We start from the raw sequence: 22,205 nt of genomic DNA on the forward strand, positions 1-22,205 counted from the left end.
GATGACTTTGGCAGTGAGATTGCAAGCATCCAGGTGCCACGGGGAAGATGTCATTAATTTGCCTAACTGCAGTTTGAGCAATAACTAACAGGTGCAACAACCAAACTCCGCCTCTGTAACCTTGACACGGAATATCAGGAATTCTCAGGGAGACCTATTTCAAGTCTGGTGCTCTGCCAATCATCATGCTGCCTAAGGGTCTGTTTTAAAAGAAGCAGGAGAGTGGGAGAGAAAGGAGATAAGCTTTGAGTGCTAATCCTAACCACCCTGCTGATTTGCTCTGTCATCCTCAGCAAGGAACTAGGGCTGTAATTCCTTTGGGGATATAGACTGTATCTTATTTTAAACTGAAATGCTTAGTGCAGGAAACAGTATGTCTTAAAGGTATGGCTGAAATGGCATTCAGTAACCCAAAGCAAATCTGTGCACTGTAGTTATTTCAAAATCAGTGAGTTACCAACAGCACCCTGACTTGGCTCACACAGTTATTAGTAAATTGCTGAATTCATTGAATGAATGGATACGCAAAGGAAGACAACTTTTCTGACTCTTGGTTTTCTCATCAGGAGAAGAGTGAAAATAAAGTCTCCAAGGCAGTTGTGAATCTTACATTAAATGCTATATGCAAATGACATGGCACCTAATAGATTCTCACAGATACACACAATACTCACAGAGAGTGAAAGAAGTTCTGATCGCCAATTCTTGTGTAAAAATGTTTTTTGTGAGAGTATATTCTGAAACTGTGACTTATTAATACTCTCAAGCCCCATGCAAGGCATTTGTCAATCATACTTAAATTTTCTGAATGACATTCAAAGGGTTCTCCCAGAAAAACAGTACAAATGAAAGCTAAGGAAGGACTAGCAGCTCAGAGCTAATTAGAAATGCAATTTTTTTAAGTTTAATAAGATATATTTAATAAGGCAGAGGGTAATTAACATGCAAACCACAGAGTTAAAACTTAAACTGAAAAACCCACTCAGACTTCAATGTTCCAAACTGCTCTGTAGGGGTATGTGTTGAAATGGATATTTCAGACAGGCACTTAGAGAAAAGGAAATGAAAGAGATAGGTGTTAGGCACTGGACACTATTGGTGGCTGACAGGAATTCTTTCTTTTTTTAAGCACTTATTTATTTTTTTATCATTTTTAAAATTTGAGTATAATTGACACACAGTGTCACATTAGTTTCAGGTGCACAACATGGTGATTTGACAAGTTCATGTGTTATGCCATTTTCGCCACAAATGTAGCTACCATCTGTCACCATACATCACTATTACAATATCACTGACTATATTCCCTAAGTGATAGATTTTAGGGGTGTAAAAAGAAGACAGACTGCTGAATTATTTTTTATTCTACTCTTGTTTGTAGTACATGACATTATTATATCATTATAAGCACAGATGTCATGTATCTATTTGAATTTCATAGACAGTGATTTAATTGGGCTAGAAGACCACCCTGAACTTGATTGTTATATAAGAATGGCTCCACTTCTGTTGCTTAATCCTGATAGTTGGCAAAGAGGAAAACTAATCCATGCCACCATCCACTTTGCCTCCATTGTCAATGTGGCCTCCAGAGTACAACAATTCAAGGATTCAGGGCAACAGGAGAGAAAAACTCTCACTTCCACTTGACCTTGACCACAAGTTAAGTGGGGCATTCAGGTGGAACCCTGCTAGTTATAATCACACACTCATGTTCTGTTCCTTCTCTTAAGAATGATGTGTTCTTGCTCTTTCCAGATTATGTGACTGTATCACTGAAGGGATATTTGTTTTCTCCTCTATTTGTAGCAGTAGAAATGCCTTCCAGCATGAGGCATGAGTATTTCCTCACTCCCATCTAAACCTTGACACACACACACACACACACACACACACACAAAACCTGACACAACCTCTGTCACACACAGTCTTATGCAGTCAACAGTTAATTGTCATTTTGCTCCACTCTCCCCTTAACTGTCAATCATCCTCTTGAAATATGGTTACTGTGTGGCCACTTTAGAAAATGGAATCCTAATATCGGTCCTAATAGCGGTGACTTTATTATTAATTTACACATATAAAAGTTTTCGCATGAAATCTCATCAGGTATAAAATAAAGTCCCCAGAGGCATTAACCCATCACACACTCATTCTTGTTTAATCCTAGTAAATGGAGATAGTAAGACTTGCCAGCCGAAGTTACTGAGTAACTTACAAAGATTAAAGGTAACGTCCTCCATCAAATACCTGTCTCATTGGAGGCACCAGTGCCTTTAGAACCCAGTGCCCAGTTCCTGGCAAGACAACTGGTTTCTCATAGAAGCAGCACAACATGGCCATGACATCTGGATCTCTACCTCCACTTCTTCCATCAAGAGTGATTAATTCTATATCCCATTTCCTCATTGTTCTCCTAGTTTGATGACTCAGTGTGTTCCTCTGTAACTACTTGCATGAAAACAATTCCATCAATAACTCAAGTACAAAAAGAGTTCATTGAATGTCAAGAGTTACAAGCACCAGGAAAAGGCATTGCTAAAGCTTTGTTAAAGTAAAAGTTGAAAAAAAATAAAAATAAAAAATAAAGTAAAAGTTGAAGGGTTCTCATATCACCATTGGCCTCTGCCCATTTGTAGCTTTAACAAATCATCATTGATTTAAAAGAAGTTCCTGAGTTAAGTTACTTAAAACTCTTCCTAGACCAAGAGGAACCTTATGCATACAATTAGGTTATCAGCTTCCTTGTGACAATTATTGATATGGGTCACATTTTATAGATAATAAAATATGATTGACTAATAATGTGAAAATCAGGTATATCACCCCACAGCTAAATAGAAACATGGAATTTTGTTCTTGGACTTGGATCATCCAGATCCCTAATTATTCTTAAAGACACTATGCATGTACTGATAAGTATCTATTTAAATATGAGTATATATTTGAGGCATCAAATTCTTCTACTGTCATTGCTATATTTATTCAGATGTTCTGATTTTTATTTGACTTTTGCTGCAATAAGTATAAGGGGTAATAAAGTGAGTGTTGACAACAATGTCATCTATTTACATTTCCATCTCTGTGTTGAGAGCTAGAACACCAAAATGTATGGGAGCTTGACCATATGGTGCACAACTGGAGAAAACTGTAATACCCACTTAGCAAAATCATGTTTTTCACACTTCATGAAAACAAAAAGAGGCAATGCTCTGCCTTCTTCTGATTTCTGAAAAAGGAATAGGAAGCTTTATGAACTTCCTCCTCAATAAAATGGAGAACTGATCTTGGGGGGTTACCAAGAGGGCCTGGTCTTGTACTACAGGACCTAGAGCAAAGGGACATTATAGTAAAGGCCAAGCCCAGAGTTGGAAAGAGACTAATTGATGTGTCCAGAGTAAAGTCATTGGTAAATACCAAGATGGAAAGACTGTTGAACTCTTTAATCCCTTCATGTGCTCTTCATTGGCCTTAGTAAGGGATCTTGCCAACTCCTTTTCCCTCTCCAGCACAGCCTGCCCTCCTGTCTTTCTTTATTTTCCTTTCTAAATGCATCTTGCTTTACTTATTTGTCTCTGTCACTGCAAGCTTCAAGAGACCAGGGTCTTACCTGGAATCACAGGTAAAGCTGAATGAAGGAAGATTCCACATTTGTTCCCTTAACTTGTTTCATTATGGAACCCTACTATATTTGCATAGAATATCTTAAAGGAACTGTGCTCCCTAGGAATGTGTACATAATATCTTGAGAGAATCTCATATTCACAATTTGGAGGGAAAACCAAAGATGGAGTTTTTAAGACATTTTTTTCAAGGAAAGATCATTAGTTGAAGGGGGCATTGAAACAAGATCACATATGAGAGTAACTTCCACTACCATAGCTGACTTTAATGCTCTTAATTCCTAGACTAGAGCACTTCAGAGAGGCAAAGGGACAGTGAAGTTTCAATCTATATAGTTAAGAAAGCCTGTGCTATCCAACCTATCAGAAACTACCTGAGGGACACGTGTCACAAAGAGAGAGTGGGTAACACACACTGTGCATAATTCCTCCTTAATGTTATTCTGACTATGAGGGTCCAATTGTTGGCCTCAAAAGCTATTTGCAGATTATGAGTCTGGTTCCCACAGTCCTTTACATTCAATTGGCCAGAGAAGAGGCTAAGCCTGATTCTAGTCCCATGAGGACAAATAGAAGACTAAAAGGTTCTAGGATGCTGTTACCATTATTTCCTTCATAGTGCTTTATGGGTTCACTTCCAAATAGCAATGTGTACACCAGTGATAAGTTCCAATTCACCTGTCATGTAGCTGATTTTCTCTTAAGATAATTTAACCTTGCTGAATAGAAATCTTTGAGGAGAGAGCAGATTTCTCTAGAAATAAGAGCATGAAAGCAGGCAACATGTGTCTTTTTCCCCCATTCGTTTTCCTGAGATTTGGATCTCAAACTAGCACTCAGAAGAGAAGATTTTAGCTCATTGTCAGCCTTTGGCAAAACCATATTATAGGCCAAGTTTATCATGATCTACTTCTCTTCTCCTTTCCTCCTTAGTTCCATTTCTGCTCTTAGCTTTCAGCTTTGTTGTTGTTAACTTGTGAGTAGCTTAAGCAAGGACTCTTCCTAGGGAAAATTAGAACTTCCATTTTTTCTCATTTTATTGAGAAATAATTGACACACATCAGTGTATAAGGTATACAGAATGGTGGTTTGACTTACCTATATTGTGAAATGATTCCCACAACAGGTTTAGATAATATCCATCATCTCATTGAAATACAATAAAAAGAAAAGGAAAACAAAATTCTCCTTGTGATGAAAATTCTTAGGGTTTACTCTCAATGACTCCCCTATGATATCACATGGCAGTGCAAGCTACAGCCGTCATCATGCTGTGTGTTACATCCCTAGTATTTATCTGATAACTGGTAGTTTCTAGGTTCCGACCACCTCCATCCAGTCCCCCTCCCCCAACACCTCCTTTATCCATTCATTTGCCAATGGATCCTTAGCTTGTTTCTGTGGCTTGGCCAATTGTAAATAATGTGGCTGTTAACATGAAGGTATAGATATCCTTTTTTATTAGTGTTTTCATTTCCTTTGGATATTTTCGCAGAAGTGGAAGTGCTGGACTATATGGTGGTTCTATTTCTAATTATTTGAGGATCCTCCAAACTGTTTTCCATAGTGGCTGTTCCAATTTACAACCCCACCAACAGAGCACTGGGGTTCCCTTTTCTCCACATCCTCACCAGCATTTATCTCTTGTTTTTTTAATGACGGCCATTCTAACAAGTGTGAGGTGATATCACACTGTGGTTGATGTTTTCAGGAACACATGAAGTAGAAAGAAATGAAGGAGGAAAGAAGGAAGGAGGAAAGAAAGGAAGAAAAAAATGCATACAAAAATATTTCATTTCTGCTGATAGTGTGGTTAATTACTTGAAATCAAATACCTGGATATTTGTACTCAGGTGTGACCCTGAGTACATGGGAACATAGAAAACATCTGGTGAATGGTTCACTTCTTTTTTTCCTCTGCACCACCTTCATCAGTTCTTCCCTGACTGACTGTGAGAAGCACCAGATAATTTTTCTCCCTCTAGCGTTACTCCATTTAAACAATCTTTTTTTTATTGTATATTTTTTATTGGAGTTCAATTTGCCAACATATAGAATAACACCCAGTGCTCATCCTGTCAAGTGCCCCCCTCAGTGCCTGTCACCCAGTCGCCCCGTCCCCCTGCCCAGCTCCCCTTCTACTACCCCTTATTCGTTTCCCAGAGTTAGGAGTCTCTCATGTTCTGTCACCCTCTCTGATTTTTCCCATTCACTTTCTCTCCTTTCCCCTATAATCCCTTCCACTATTTTTTATATTTCCCGTATGAGTGAAACCATAAAATAATTGTCCTTCAACTGACTTACTTCACTCAGCATAATAGCATCCTGTTCCATCAAAGCAAATGGTGGGTATTCGTTGTTTCTAATGGCTGAGTAATATTCCATTGAATACATAAACCACATCTTCTTTATCCATTCATCTTTCGATGGACATCGAGGCTCCTTCCATAGTTTGGCTATTATGGACATTGTTGCTATAAACATTGGGGTGCAGGTGTCCCAGTGTTTCACTGAGTATGTATCTTTAGGGTAAATCCCAGCAATGCAATTGCTGGGTTGTAGGGTAGCTCTATTCTTAACTCTCTGAGGAACCTCCACACAGTTTTCCAGAGTAGCTGCACCAGTTCACATTCCCACCAACAGTGCAATAGGGTTCCCCTTTCTCCACATCCTCTCCAACATTTGTGGTTTCCTCTCTTGTTAATTTTCCCCATTCTCATTGGTGTGAGGTGGTATCTCATTGTGGTTTTGATGTGTATTTCCCTGATGGCCAGTGATGCGGAGAATTTTCTCATGTGCTTGTTGGCCATGTCTATGTCTTCCTATATGAGATTTCTGTTCATGTCTTCTGAAAATTTCAGGATTGGATTGTATATTTGTTTGCTGTTGAGTTTAATAAGTTCTTGGTAGATCTTGGATACTAGTCCTTTATCTGATACGTCATTTGCAAATATCTTCTCCCATTCTGTAGGTTGTCTTTAGTTTTGTTGACTATTTAGTTTGCTGTTTTTTTTTTTTTTAATCTTGATGAAGTCCCAATAGTTCATTTTTGCTTTTGTTTCTCTTGCCTTCATAGATGTATCCTGCAAGAAGTTGCTGTGGCCAAGTTCAAAAAGGGTGTTGCCTGTGTTCTCCTCTAGGATTTTGATGGAATCTTGTCTCACATTTAGATCTTTCATCCATTTTGAGTTTATCTTTGTGTATGTTGTAAGAGAATGGTCTAGTTTCATTCTTCTGCATGTGGATGTTCAATTTTCCCAGCACCATTTATTGAAGAGACTGTCCTTTTTCCAGTGGATAGTCTTTCCTCCTTTGTCGAATATTAGTTGACCACAGAGTTGAGAGACCATTTCTGGGTTCTCTATTCTGTTTCACTGATCTATGTGTCTGTTTTTGTGCCAGTACCACACTGTCTTGATGATCACAGCTTTGTAGTACAATTTGAAATCCAGCATTGTGATGCTCTTGGCTCTGGTTTTCTTTTTCAATATTCCCCTGGTTATTTGGGGTCTTTTCTGACTCCACACAAATCTTAAGATGATTTGTTCCAACTCTCTGAAGAAAATCCATGGTATTTTGATAGGGATTGCATTAAATGTGTAAATTTCCCTGGGTAGCATTGACATTTTCACAATATTAATTCTTCCAATCCATAAGCATGGAATATTTTTCTATCTCCTTGTGTCTTCCTCAATTTCTTTCAGAAGTGTTCTGAAGTTTTTAGGGTATAGATCTTTTACCTCTTCGGTTAGGTTTATTTCTAGGTATCTTATGCTTTTGGGTGCAATTGTAAATGGAATTGACTCATTAATTTATCTTTCTTCAGTCTCATTGTGAGTGTATAGAAATGACAATAATTTGGGGCATTGATTTTGTATCCTGCCACATTGCCAAATTGCTGTATGAGTTCTAGCAACCTTGGGGTGGAGTCTTTTGGGTTTTCTATGTACAGTATCATGTCATCTGCAAAGACGGAAAGTTCGACTTCTTCTTTGCCAATTTGAATGCCTTTTATATCTTTTTGTTATCTGATTGCTGAGGCGAGGCCTTCTTTCTTACAAGAGAGTTTATTACTTTTAAAACCAAGGGAAAAAAAAAGAAAAAAAGAAAAAAAAATTAAAAAAAAATAAAATAAAATAAAATAAAAAATAAAATAAAATCAAGGGAAAATTTCTAGTATGCCCTATAAAGCCTGTTTTCCAAACCATCTCCTTCTGCTTCTCTCCTTACCATATCCTTCTATGGTACCACACTGCTAGAATTTCCCTCAAACACATCAACAGACTCCTACTTTAAGGTCCTTTTCTGCTGTGCTCTTCCCCACCTCTTTGTTTAAGCTGGTGACACTCCCCTTATTGATACTTGCTATCTCTTCGGTCATGGCATCACACCAACAGGGCTGAAATGTGTGCATTATTCTGGTCCCCTCCTGCAGATAACAATGACCTTGAAGACTTCCTCCCTGGTCATTTTGTGTCTCTAGCACCTGACACATGGCAGGGGGGAAATACATGACATTTTCATTCTTCATGTCAATTATTATCGCTGACCCTTCTTGAACTGTGTTACTGGTTCCTCAGCTGCCTGATGAAGCTGCTGGGCTTTCAATGAAGGTACCCTTGAAAACAACCTCCTACCATTATTTCACAGATAGCCAAAGGCCATTTATTCTGTCTTTCAGAATCTTGGTTCTCTTTCTGTATTAAATGGGAATAGTAATACTTATGAAAGGAATTATATATTAAAACTTCCCTCTTCCAAGAAAAGATTCCCTAGAACTACAAATTGATGAGCTCTTCTCCAATAGTTTGCACAGTGGCTGCTGCTGCTCACATTAACTGTCCTTCTTGCTGCCCCTGCGCATAAGTAACAGGGAGGTCTGCATGCTCCAGATAGAATAGAGAGGATTCAATTTGGATAATGCATCTGTACCTTATTGTGTCAAGGAACACTCAGGCCCTGTTCATACTCTGCTTCATCCCCAAATTATAATAGTTGCTTTCAGACTATCCAGCTAGATAATTCTACACTTGGTCTGACTTCTTTCTTGACCATGTCTGAACCCAAACAGGCATTTTGAATTCCTTAGCATGGCATTCGAGGCCCTGTCAGCTGATCCTATTCTGTTTTATAAGTCTTATTTCTCACAATCCCTGCATGCCCTGTGAAGTCCAAAAATTAGGCTTTTCACTGTCAGTGGCCCTGGGTATTACATGGAATTTTGTTCAGTACCTTCATGCTATGCTTTTATAGCATGTCAGTGTAGATTTAGGAGAACAGATTTTAGAGCGTGTGCCTAAGTTCAAATCTTTAGTGGGTGGGAGAACTTGGATGAGTACCTAATGTTTCTGTACTAATATCTGTCCAAATTTAAAATGAGGATGAGAGTGTATATTCCTCAGGATTATTGAAATGTGTGTGTGTGTGTGTGTGTGTGTGTGCAGGCATGTCTGTATGTATATTTGTTTTTTTTTTTAATTTTATTTATTTACTTATGAGAGACACACACAGGGAGAGGCAAAGACATAGGCAGAGGGAGAAGCAAGCTCCATGCAGGGAGCCTGATGTGGGACTCAATCCCAGGACCCTGGGATCATGTCCTGAGCCAAAGGCAGACACTCAACCACTGAGCCACTCAGGTGCCCCTATGTGTATATTTGTTAACACATACATGTTTCATATATCATGCCAGAATTATCCTAAGTAATATATACATATATATAGATGGCTTGGGTATTGCTTAGAATAGTTCTTGCAAGAAGTATGAAGTTCTGGCATAAAGTATTACCCGTATAAATACTATTACTATTGTTAGTTCTACATGTTTAGTTAGGTCATAATTATTTATCAAGTCCACATCGAATGTCAATTTGTTTATTAAACAAATCTTAATTCCCCAGGCAGAAGAGGGAGGGGGCTCATATTTATCGAATGTCAATCATGATCCAGGCAAGCATTCTGCCATCTGCCATTCTGCCATCACTCTACATTTTTCCTGGGCCTTTTGGAGACTGAGACTTAGAGGTCCAGTGAATCCCCGGCAGTGGAGCCGGGATGCGAGCACAGGGCTGCCCATCTGTTCAAGCCTTAGTTCTCCTCGACCCACGCGGTTTGCTTTTTAGGAACCATGGTCTTCTTGTCCTCTGAACTGCAATTGTATGTTATTTCTAACTCCGTCTGGGCACTTAATACTTTCTATTTTGTTTTATAGCAATGCCTGTGCACCCAGGACTTTTATAATGAAAGAATAATCATTTTGTAGTGTGGGATTTTATATATAATTGCATCTCATAACCTTCTCACTTGCCTACTATCATGTATTAAACATGGGCTTAAAGCTTGACCTTATAAGGTGGACACACAGCCCCACCTCTTTCTATCTTGGTTCTTTCCCTTGCTTTATCAACTGCAAAGGATAAATGCTCCTCTGTTAGAGTCTACATTCCTTGAGTGAACTTAGCTTTCAGAAGACTCACCTGAGGATTTATCATGGCTAACATGGGAAAAAAAAAGTAAATAGATAACTGCTGTGACAAGTGGTCTTGACATTTTCATGGGATTTTTGGCTAAATCTGAGCTCAACTAGATTCCTATGGAGTGCAGGCAGAAAGCATGATTCAGGAGCAAGAGTGCATTCAAAAAGAAGGGTAAAATTCAACCCAATGGAGACCACTCTTGTCTCCATCACAATGGGGCTTCCATAAGTTACCTTAGCTCTTTATGCCTTTGTAAAATGGGGATCATGGCAGTGTGTGCATCGCAGGGCTGTTGTAAGGATAGAAGATAATGGTACATACAAAATACGTAGTAATCTTCCATGCAGCAAATGCTCATCACATGTCTATGACCCATCTTCTCCTTCTCTTGAATAATATATCATTTGTCATATAGGGTCAGGTTGGGCTCAAACTGTCCCTGGGGGTCTAAGCCATGTTCTGCTAGGAGCTATGGTGCTGGTGCTGGCCTAGGGATGTATCATTTCTGTCTCTCCTGTTTCCATCTCTTTATTCTCTTTTATTAACAGCTAGAAAAGGACACAATGGCTGTAACAATTAAATATTAGAAACACCTAAAAATATGAGGGATATCTCCTACAGAGTTCTCTAATTTACTCCAAATATTTTAAAACTTTGGTTGTTGGAATCCAGGATGAACAGCTAGTTTAAAGCTGGCTTGCACTGATTCATTCATGTATGGAAAGAAATCGCAAATTGTTTTGTAGAAATAAAACACAATGCTTCAGTTAGTCCTTGATCTTCCCAAAGTAAAGCCAAAATCTGGTTTGGGTGGAGTGACACCTGGAATAAGGACATGTGTAGCTCCTCTGCATATTGACTGTGCTCAGAGCAAGCCTGCACTTGAAGTGAGGGAAACTGTCCTGCCCCCTTGGAGTAAGCCAGGAGGAGTGGCACCAATGGTTTTGGAACATAGGCAATCCAGGCAAAGGCACCCTGTAGAGGCTAGACAGTTACCTGAGTGTCTGCAACAGAGTGAAATGCCAACAGAAGAGAGATGCACCTCAGGATAGCCTGCTAGGAGGTGCTGAGCAAGCTGGTCTAGGATCTCTAACATGTGATAATCGGTTTGAAGTCGTACTAGATTGTAATTTTCTTTTACTTATTTCCAAGCTGCTTTCTTATATCCAAACTCTACAGTTGAGTTTTAAATGGTATTTAGAGAATTCTTTGAGGGAACTGTGTCTTCACCTAGGGGAGCTTGGAGACATAAATCCTGATATAGCAAAAAGGCCTCGAGTCCTGGCTGAAATGAAGAGTAACCGCCAGGATGGATTTGAAGGACATGTACATATTTTTCAGCATCTCAGAAATATTTAGAGGTTAGAGAAGTCATGAAAAATGGAGGTTTGGCTAACACTGTGAGAATTAAGGAGAAAAGGGATCCTTGTAGGCCAGGAGCTCAGGGATGCCACATAACAGTCTCCACACTTTACAGCATGTGACAGTAAACAGGCATAGATAGGCTCAGAGCTGACAAAAACAAACAAACAAACAAACAAAAAAAACTATGCCACTTAACTATATTCTCTCATTCCCATGTTTAGATTCAATGATCAGGAGGAAAAAAAAAAAAACACAAGATAACATAAGCTAATATTTGGAAATTGGTTATAAAGCAAACTAAAAAGCCAAACAATGTTAAGGAGTGTTCTGAGGTCAATGTAGATTATCTCAATTGTCTTGCACATCCCAGAATATATTTAAGGAAAAGTTCTGAAAAGTGGTATTTTTAAAAGTGCTTTTTTCATAATTCCTCAGTTAACCTGATATCCAAATTGCCAAAACAAATTGATCAAAGAATTTTTTTTCCTTTTTTCCTTCCTTCCTTCCTTCCTTCCTTCCTTCCTTCCTTCCTTCCTTCCTTCCTTCCTTCCTTCCTTCCATATTTTCTTTTGGTAAAAAACACAATATAAACCAAAAGTTAGAGTTAATCAAATATTACATAGGAAACATATCTGAGCAAATTATTCAGAGCAGGAACTAGGGATTTTGACAGAGACGGCAGGATCGAATGAATAAATTTCATTATGGCTTTACTTTGTTATGATATAATCTCAGTCTTAATTTCCAATGTGGCTGTCAAAATGCATGAGAGCTCTGTCTCCATTAAAGAGATTTTGGTTTTGTGAACTGACTTACTGAGCTATTTAGAGATTTCATTTAACTAACCCATTCCTAGAGACTTATAAAGACAACTGGCTTAAAGGATTAGCATCCTTTTAACTGTTTTCCTTTTAAAGGCAATCAAAGCCATTTCTTTCCATCATCAGGGGTAATTGTTGAGTATACACCATTTTATCCTGTTTAGATTATTTGACCTTTTCCTTGTCAGCTTTTATAGTTCTTCATTCCTGCTAACATTTCTTCACAGTAAGCAGTCCTGGTATATGGTAAATGCTAATTGGCCCTTTAAAAGGTTCCCATGATAAATATCTTTATGCTTCAATTTAAGGTTTCTGAACAAAGCAGAGATGGTAGAGGTCACTTTGCTCTGTGTCTTTCATCCAGATCCACATCCTCTGTCACCTTTCTCACTCTGAGCAACGTTTGATTACTTGCTCCTTGCCTTTTTCAGCTGTCATTCCTGATGCCTGGTCTCACCTTGCCTTTTTTGGCGAGAACAGCAAGTGCTCTGGATTAATGATACTGTCACTAGTCCCGTTTAGGGTTTCTACACCAGTACTAAAACAAAAGGCTCAAAGATTACCAAGAAAAGCTCTGAGGCAGACTGCCACATTACCACTCCCCCAGTGCAAATGGCAGTTTCCTGAGGTCAATGAGTGAAGGGGGCCACTTTCTTCTATTTTTATTATCTGAGTTATTCCGGTGCCAGGTACAAAGTGATGTGAGTAGGTCAATAAATTGAACTCAACAAGATGACTTTATCAATTCCATCCATTTTTATGATCAAGTTGTGTCTACTTTCAGTTTAAAAGTTCTATATTTTCTGTTCTTGTTAACACAAATATGTTAATAGTTTAACATTTAAAATATCTTCAGTGTGCAAAACATCTTACTCCTTATACATCATTCTTAGCAAATATTATGCATCTGTTATGTAATAGCTTCCACACACACACACACACACACACATTAGGAATCTGTTATTTTAGCTAATTCCCTAAACAGTCTCTGTGAGATAGATTTATTTATACCCATCTTTTGATGAAGACTCAGACACACAGAATTCAAATAACATCTCCATGGCACACTTCTGGTAATTCATAGAATCGAGATCTAAACCCATGCTGGTTTGGCTTCAAAATTTAACATTTCTACAGGACAATGCAGAATAATAAGTGAACCCACAGCTCTTAAAACTGATTTCGCAGTTATATCTTCTCATTATATCTTCCTTGCAGAAATGCCTTTACAACACTGTCTCAATCCTAGTTCTCTGCCTTTATGGAGAGTGGATATGCTTTCCTGATCTTGTGCAAAAATATCGCTGAACTGCATTTTTGTCACATCTTTTATGCATGGCGTGTAAAACTACTTTTTAATGCACTGCCCATGATGACATTCAATGACTTTATATAGAGGTGTGATTAAATAATTCCTTCTTGAGTTAATCATAGAAAAATAACTTATTTCAAAACTAAATGTATATTTTCTATTAATATAGATGAAGAGTATGCAACTCAACATGTTACCATTTTTGCCTCAGCTGCTACACAAATGAATCTTTCCCAGGTTGTATAGTTTAGTCAATTAGGTGCCTCCAATTATATGCCACTGCGTTTCTCTTCAGTATGTTCACCTCTGGTTGTCTTTGTCTACCATTGTCTCCTTTCTTATAAGCTGATTGGGATCAGCAAGTGTAGGCCAGGAGAAAGGGACTGGTGGGCTGCTCTGGTTTTCCAATAGAGAAATTCTGCTGGAAAGTCAACTTTCCTACCTACTGGGAACAAATGTTGTGAAATTTAGGAAGTCAGAAGTCACTCATCAGGGCTGGCTGTCAAGCTGATAGGTAGACAGGTGAGGGGTGAACCAGAGGATGCAGATGAGGAACTAAAATCACACGTGAACATACAATAAATAAATGAAAAGCATCTAGCAGTTGATTTGGTCAAGCAGTTGGGTTATCTGAAGCCAAGGAGAGGGACTAGCCCATGGTTTGTTAACTGGGAGACCAGACCAAATTCACTTCCTATGAAATTTTTGCTATGTTTAGGCATGCTTTTGGGGGACTTACACCTCTGATTCTTTAGCTGGACAGGACTTTGGGGCTCACCTTCACATCGGTGACCAAAGCATGCTTTGTTGTTCTTACTGTTGTTGTTGTTTAGTTTAGTTTTTTTTTTTTTTTTTAATAAAGGTCTACCAATTTTTTGCATCTGTTTGCATCTGTATTCTCTGTGAAAGGCAGAAATGCCTTTGTTTTGTTTTTTGTCTCAACAAAACTAATACCAGAATCTTATTATGTGAATAATTAAATTATTTGTTAAGTATATGTATTCCTTTTGCCTGTCAAAAACTAGTTCTGGTGTGAAAAACATAGAAGCAAAAGCCTATTTTAGAAGGCAAGAGACATAACCTAGGGGCTAATTAACCATACCAGGGGCTGTGAAAGCATCGAATGAGTAAGAAAGACACTAAATGTCATATTCTTATTACTGGTAGAAAATCGGCATATAAAAACAAACAAACAAAAAAAAAAACTTGTAGAATTTTATTTTGAGTGGGATTGGAAAGGAGAAAGGTGAAATGTTAGTATTTCCAGTAGACAATCTTTTCTCCCATATTGTAGGGACATATATGTATTTTTAAGCAATGCATTTTATTAGATTTTCAAACTTTTTGTTTGCATTTCCTATCTGTACCTAAACATTACCCCACAGAAAAGGTGTTTTGTCTGTCTGTTTTGTTTTGTTTTGTTTTAGTTCTGTTTCCTTTCATTTGCCCCCACTGAGTTTGGCTCTACTGAATTGAGGTTCTGGAAAGAAGATGTGTGTGGGGAAATGGGTTCCTTTAGTCTCTCAGGTCCCATCAACACAGCTTATTCACTTTGGCTCCTGAATGAATGAACACTAAGCCCTTTTGTGTGCTTGACATTCTGTAAAGCACTGGGGTAATGGTGAAAGAAAAAAAAAAAAAAAAAAAAAAAAAAGCCCTGTGCTAGGTCTGAAGTCAGGCCCAGGATGGACATAATGTAATACTCACACAGATGGACTCGTGATGATGAAAGGGGAGGAAAGGTGCCTATCTATTCCTTAAGAGTGCGTAATCCTGGTACCTGGCCTAGAATGAAGGCTCACAAAATACCCTCCCAGAAAACTGATGCTTAAGCTGAGTGAGGCTTGCTCCCTAAGCTTCTTAAAAGCCAAGAGTTTTGATAAACACAGGACGAAGGAAGGATATAACCCACTCAAGTGTGATGAGTCGCATCCAGAGGTCTCTGAAGAGCCCCACACTTGCAATGCGGGAGTGGCTCCCCAGGTGCTCTGCATGGATCCTGAGTTCTGGGGGCTGTGGTGGCTGCTCCTGCTGTAGGGCAGGATCCCTCCAGCAGCAAATGCTCTTCCAGCTCCAGCCCTCCCAACTACAGCCTAACAGCACATCAGGTTGAGCCCAAGCCACACATCTCTATGCTCCTGCCCTAGGGGCAGTCTGTGTTCACAGATGGTCAACTGAATATGTGAGGAGGTAGCACATGGAGAGGTAATTGATCAATGACACAGAGTTGATGGATAAATTCCTCCCCTTGGTACTTGGGCATGCTGTTAGGATGTGTAGTAGCTCCATGAGGCCACTAGGAAGTCTTAAGGAGATGTGACCAGCTTAGAATGTCACTTCTTTATAGTGGCCTTCCCTCTTTTTCCTCCTCCATCCCCTTTATCCTTACTTTTGCTTCCTTGGACTTTCATTTGTCAAAACAGCTTTGGCGGGGATCCCTGGTTGGCTGAGGGGTTTAGCACCTGCCTTTAGCCCAGGACATGATCCTGGAGTCCCAGGATCGAGACCCACATCAGGAGCCTGCTTCTCCCTCTGCCTGTGTCTCTGCCTCTCTCTCTCTTTCTCTGTGTCTTTCATGAAAAATAAATAAAAACCTTTAAAAAAAAAAGAAATTATTAAAAAAAACAGCTTTGGCCTTAGGCTTGGTTTTCTCAGGAAATACTGGCTAAGATTCAATGGCAATGGACTGAACTCAAAATTAGCCTCCATTTCTATTCATTCTGATCTCAGAGTACAAATCCAGAGATTTAATTTAAAACAAAAACAAAACTCAAAACAACAAGAGAAAAACACACACCAAGCTTCTTCCTTGAAAATAATGGATTGTAAGAAAATTAGCAATGTAACATAGTAGGCAAAATAGCCAATGTCTGTCCCCAGTGGAGGGATGACATTCCAGTTAGCCTCTACTTATCAGGCCAAATCTGAAGTGTGTGTTGGGGTGGGGGTTGAGATGACTGATGTATTTTTAGAAAAACATCTACAGAGTATGATCAGAAGAGGCTACAAGATTGTAAAGATATTTGAGAATGATCACATAAAGAACACTGAAGCCACTGAGGCATGATAGATAGATGATAGATAGATAGATAGATAGATAGATAGATAGATAGATAGATAGATAAAGAGAGATAAAAATACAAAGTGTGGGAAGGAGGATGGTGAAAAAAGTAGATGAAAATTACCATCAGATCACTATTGAAGAAAAGTGAGCCTTCTTTTATGTAGTTTTAAATTACAGATATAGAACAAACTGGAAGGAATTATTTTAAGAATGGGAAAGTCTGCATGATGAGGTAGTAGCATCACCTGCTGGCTGTCCAGGCTCTCCAGGGATGGCGCAGGGGGAATTCCTGAAGGAGGTAGACCAGGTTGGAGGATTGCCAAGGTCACCTACAATGTGAAAGGACTGATCCTGTGTCTCAATCCTGGTTACTACTAAGCATGCCCACCATTTATTAGCTGCATTCAGCCTCCGGAAGTTTACTTATTCACTCACTCATTCATTCGCTCAACAAATATGAATGCTGTCTGCATGCTGGACACTACAGAGATATAAACTGAATGATGCATTCTCTAGGAATCTACAGCTGAAAGGAAGAAAGTAGGAAAAAGAGAACAAACACACTTTGTCCAGAATGCTAAAGAAGGGAGTGGAGATTGGAGAAGGTATTGTGCTCCTATATAGGGCTTGAACACTTAGAGGCCTCTTCTCACTGCTCAAGAAAGGACATTTTACTTGTCTTGAAGGGATACGTATGATCCTTCTTGGTCAAGAAGGAAGCACAGATTTGTTTAATGTAGTACTTAAAGATGTTCAGATGGGCCTGGAACTGTATCCTAATTCTGCCACTTACTTGCTACTTAAGTATCTGTAAAAGCAGATTCATTTACCTGCACCCCCCCCAAAAAAAATATATTTTTGAGTGCTTAATCATGTGGCCAGCATTGTACAAAGCACTAAAGATAGAGTTATGAAAAGACAGACACAGACCCTGTCCCTGCAGGGGATAAAGTCTTAAGGGGGGAGGTAGTCATTAATCGCATATCAATTTTTTTAAATTCTTGTATAGCATCACTGTAATAAGAGGAACAGGGGCCTAGTTTGGCCTATGGGTACCAGGGATAATAAACACACTTATTTCTCAGGATTGATATAAGGCTAAAGTGAAACAATACATGCAAAAAACTGCTTAGCATGGTAACTAGCACAGAACATGATGGAAACATTCAATATTTACATAATGTCAGTGATGATGATATATATGCCTTTCCCTTTGATGCTTCTGTGATGAGAACAGACATAACAACCAACCTCATTTACCAACAGGCCTTCTTGTCCTGATTTTGAAGCTGAATGTCCCTGGTACATCTACGAAACTAATTTATATCTTCAATCTGTGTTAAAACAAAATGCCTTTTATATCAAAAAGTGAGGTGTGGTAGGGACCTCTTGCTCCAAGGCTGGTTGTCTGCCATTTGCAAAGTGACCTCTAATCATTTGTTACATACCAGCTGCTTCTGTGGAATAATCAACCCAGTGAGGCACGAGTCCCATATTTGAGTCCATATGGCATCCATGTCTTCTACAATCTCACTTGTCAACGTATAGCCATGGATGGGAAAGGCAGACAGTAAGGCGAACAAAAGAAAATGGGTAGGGGCACCTTTAGCCCAGAAAGAGTACCTGTTCTTTCCCTGTAGGTTATAAGACTGAGGAAATTAAATAGCAGAGGGAGAACAAAACAAATCCATAGCTCATTCAACATGGTTATTTATTTTTTCTATTCAACAGGAGGAACGATAATCTTGGGATTCAGAAGAACTCAGACTGAATTTATCTTTACTAAGTTTTGGCTTCCTCATCTTTAAAGTGAAGATAATATGCCTTTATCCCAAATGGGGATACATATAAAGGACCTTATACATAATAGTTACTCAATAAATATCTCCCCTCTTCCTTATTGCCCCTCTCTATCCTCTGTCCTACATTGGACAGTAAAACAAACCTCTCCAAATCAATCCAAGTAAACTTCCAAATTCCCCACTACAACTACATACACACATAGATGTCTCCATGTGAGAAAGAGAAGGGGCATGAAGTGCTAAGTTCTATATGCAGTTAAAATTCAATACAACGTGGCCATGTAAAGTCAGTATAGCAGAGAATGCCCATTCTTCTCTGGTATGCTTGGAATATTTATAAATATCTACATTACATGATGAAAAAAAATGAAAAAGAAAAAAAATCTACCTTACATGATGTCAGATAAGGGACTTCAAAAAATTCCAAGACTTAAACACATCTAGACCTATGTTCACAGATCACAAAGAAATACAGGGATCCCTGGGTAGCGCAGCGGTTTGGCGCCTGCCTTTGGCCCAGGGCGCAATCCTGGAGACCCGGGATCGAATCCCACGTCGGTCTCCTGGTGCATGGAGCCTGCTTCTCCCTCTGCCTATGTCTCTGCCTCTCTCTCTCTCTCTCTGATGACTATCATAAATAAATTTAAAAATTTTTTTAAATTTATTAAAAAAAAGAAATGCAATAAAAATACATAACCACAGAATACATTTTAAAAATTATATACCTGGAAAATCAAAACCCACTAATAGTAAATCATGAATGAAAGGGGAAATAATAGGAGAAATCGTAATGCTTTTAAAGCTAAACAAGTAATGGGCTCCACATCCAGGTTAAAGCATTATCTAGAGGGAAATGTGTGGCTTGACTACACTGGTTAGAAAATATGGAAGCATAAAGGCAAGTGAGCGAAGTCAAACCTAAGAACTCACATCTTACAATGTGATATCTATCATATCCTACAGGACCTTATTATTATCAAAAAGATAAAAGCATATTTATTGAAACAATTAGCAAATGATAAAATACATGTTGATTATAGCTCATGAGTTATAATTCATTGAGCCCAATTATGGTAAGAAAGAAGTTAGTGAAGCACTTTGCATGAATTAGTCTTGACCCTCATAACAAGCCCTGCAATTTCTACAAAAAAGGTAAAGGGAAGCTCAGAGATTTTCTGTAACAGGTAGTAAATGATGGGCTTTGCTTGAAATTCCAGTTTGGTTCTGCTGTGTGTTGTTTTCATTCTACTAGACCACATTGCCTACCACTGCAGCACCCTGCCTGGGGCCGTCAATACAGCAACTACGGTAGTTCAGGAGCAGTGTGGATCATTGCTGCAGTGATTAGGGAAGGCTTCATGGTGCAGAGGGGCCGCGATGGGCCTCAGAAGGCTGATAGAAGCTGGCAAGTTAGGAAGAAGGACATTACTGGGAAACGATACAGCTATGCCTGTAAACTTTCAAGACCTTGGTTTCCCTGTCCACATGTCCAAAGCTAACATTTGCTTCAAGATGGTAATGGAAGAGTAAATCAGGCAATATGAATGCAGATAGTAGGCTCCAGGGAAGGCTGCAGCTATGCAACCCTAAAGAACTGTTATCATTACTCCAGAGTTAATGTTTGCCAAGTGCTTTAAACTCCTTGAAAGGAAGGTGACAGGGAAATGCACAGAGCCACTGTGAGCTGGGGCTGGGGGCTTGGAACCTAATGGAAGGTATGTTTGCAGAATTTACTGAGACAAAGGGAGGACTTTGCAGCTGGTCTGCAAGGGAGCATTTGAAAACTCCGCATTTCAAAATATACACCTAATTTCATTTCAAGAAAATGTTGGACTCTGAGGAATGTTAAGAACATTAAGAAAAAAAAAAGAAAGAAAAGATAGCCCTTTCTATGTTAAATAACTTGTTTTGCTTTAAAAGACACAGAGATTCAATTTCTAAACTTCTGACATAGGGATTAAACCAGAAAGAGTCCTTAAAATCAATCAACCATCAAATAGTTTGACCTAAGATTTGTGGGTAAGAAAAATCGCAGCAAAGTATTTTAATTGCTTGGTTTTTTGAATAGTTTATATTGCCCTTTCATATATATATATATATATATATATATATATATATTTCATCCAAAAAATCTTCTAGTAACCGTCATTATCCTCATTGTACAGATTAAATCGAAGGTTATATATGAAAGCGCCTGACATCACAAGGTTTTTATGCAAAGATTCTCAATAATTATTTTAATAGTATTGATGGAAGAGACTAGGTTAAAATATTTAAACAGTTTTTGTAAGATCGTGAAGCTGAGGAGGGGAATAAATTGAAACTCAAATCTGTTGTTCAGAGTTTTAAAACCACCGCTGGATAAATTCACTCTCCCACTCTATAAGCAGATAATTTCATGCAATCTTCTCTCTTCTCAAACCTCCAAAATTCCCTCCTCACTCCCACACTTGGCTGATGACTCCTTCATATTTTTAGAACATAACAGAAACAGACTAGAACTTGCTCATCTACCCTTCCTAAAAGCCATACCCTGCCTAAATCTGCTCACATAGGGCACCCGCCATCCAGAGCAGCCAGCTGAGCAGGGGGTCCCCCCTTGGCACATGGCACCAGCTAACCAGTCTTACCTTTATCCTCCTGCCTGCCTTTCCCTTCTTCAGTTACTCCTTGTCATCAGCTTTCTTTTTCTACTGCATCATTCACCTGGGCATGTAAGTATGCCTCAATGACCCTCATCTTCGAAAGCAAGTAACAAAAATAAAGCAAATAATAAAGCTGACCTAGATTGTACTACCCCTTGTTGCTACCACCTGCTTCTGTTTCCCTGCTTCCCCACATTGCTTCCTTGATATCATGTCCTCCTTGCTTCCCTAAACTTTCACTATCTCTCATTCTCAGTCTGCTTCCTGGTCCTGCTATTCCTGCTTCCTACTGCTGGAGGCCCTGGGGTTCTGTTGTCCTGTGACCTATTATCTTCATCACCAAGAGGAAGGTCTTTTCCTAGGCAATCCCATTCAAGCCCATAGCTATAACTACCACTGATAATGCTCAGTGACTCTGTGTCTATAGATGTAATCCTCTAGCCCGTTGGCTTGCAGGTCATTCTCCACATCTCGCAGGCTGGCTAATAGGCAACTCAAAGTTTTAGAGCTAAAATAAAACCTTCCACCCTTTCCACATCTGCCAACAGATGATCTTTTGCTGGACACTTACTTCTGTCGGTTAATGGCACCACCATAAGAAGATGCCCTCAAGAGGCTCAGTCTTGGGGACACTCCTATTCCTATCTTTTCTTCATATACTAGAAATAATTCATCAGCCCTTCTCATTGGCTCAATCAAATATGATCACTTTTAAATTTCCTCACCATTGCATTCTGGTCCAAGCCATAATCATGTCTTTCTTGAGCTGCTGCAATGACTTTGTAACTGGTGTTACTTCTTCCACTCTTGTTCTGCCTGCTGTCCATTTTCCCAGTTGGTGTACTTGTTCTCACAGGTAAAACAAATCACACTATTCCTTCATGTAGAACATTGTGTTGGCAGTCTATTCCAATTTAAGTGAAGTTCAAACTCCATACTTTTTACTAAGTTCTGTAAGATCCCTACATGATAGCTGTCTACCTTGCTCTCTACCATTCTTGATGCCACATGTACTTGTCTCCAACCACCCAGCTACATCAGACCTGTGTTGATCCCCAGACACACCCAGCTAGCTTCCATATCAGGTTCTCTGCACT

The 22,205-nt window shown here is 39.1% G+C and overlaps 1 protein-coding gene across 1 annotated transcript in view; it reads right to left on the bottom strand.

The window, feature by feature from the left end:
- Positions 1–22,205, bottom strand: part of CNTNAP5 (contactin associated protein family member 5) — a 785,909-nt gene that overhangs the window by 453,450 nt on the left and 310,254 nt on the right.

The sequence above is a fragment of the Canis lupus genome, chromosome 19 (assembly GCF_011100685.1).
Source record: "Canis lupus familiaris isolate Mischka breed German Shepherd chromosome 19, alternate assembly UU_Cfam_GSD_1.0, whole genome shotgun sequence".
Classification (NCBI taxonomy): Eukaryota; Metazoa; Chordata; class Mammalia; order Carnivora; family Canidae; genus Canis; species Canis lupus.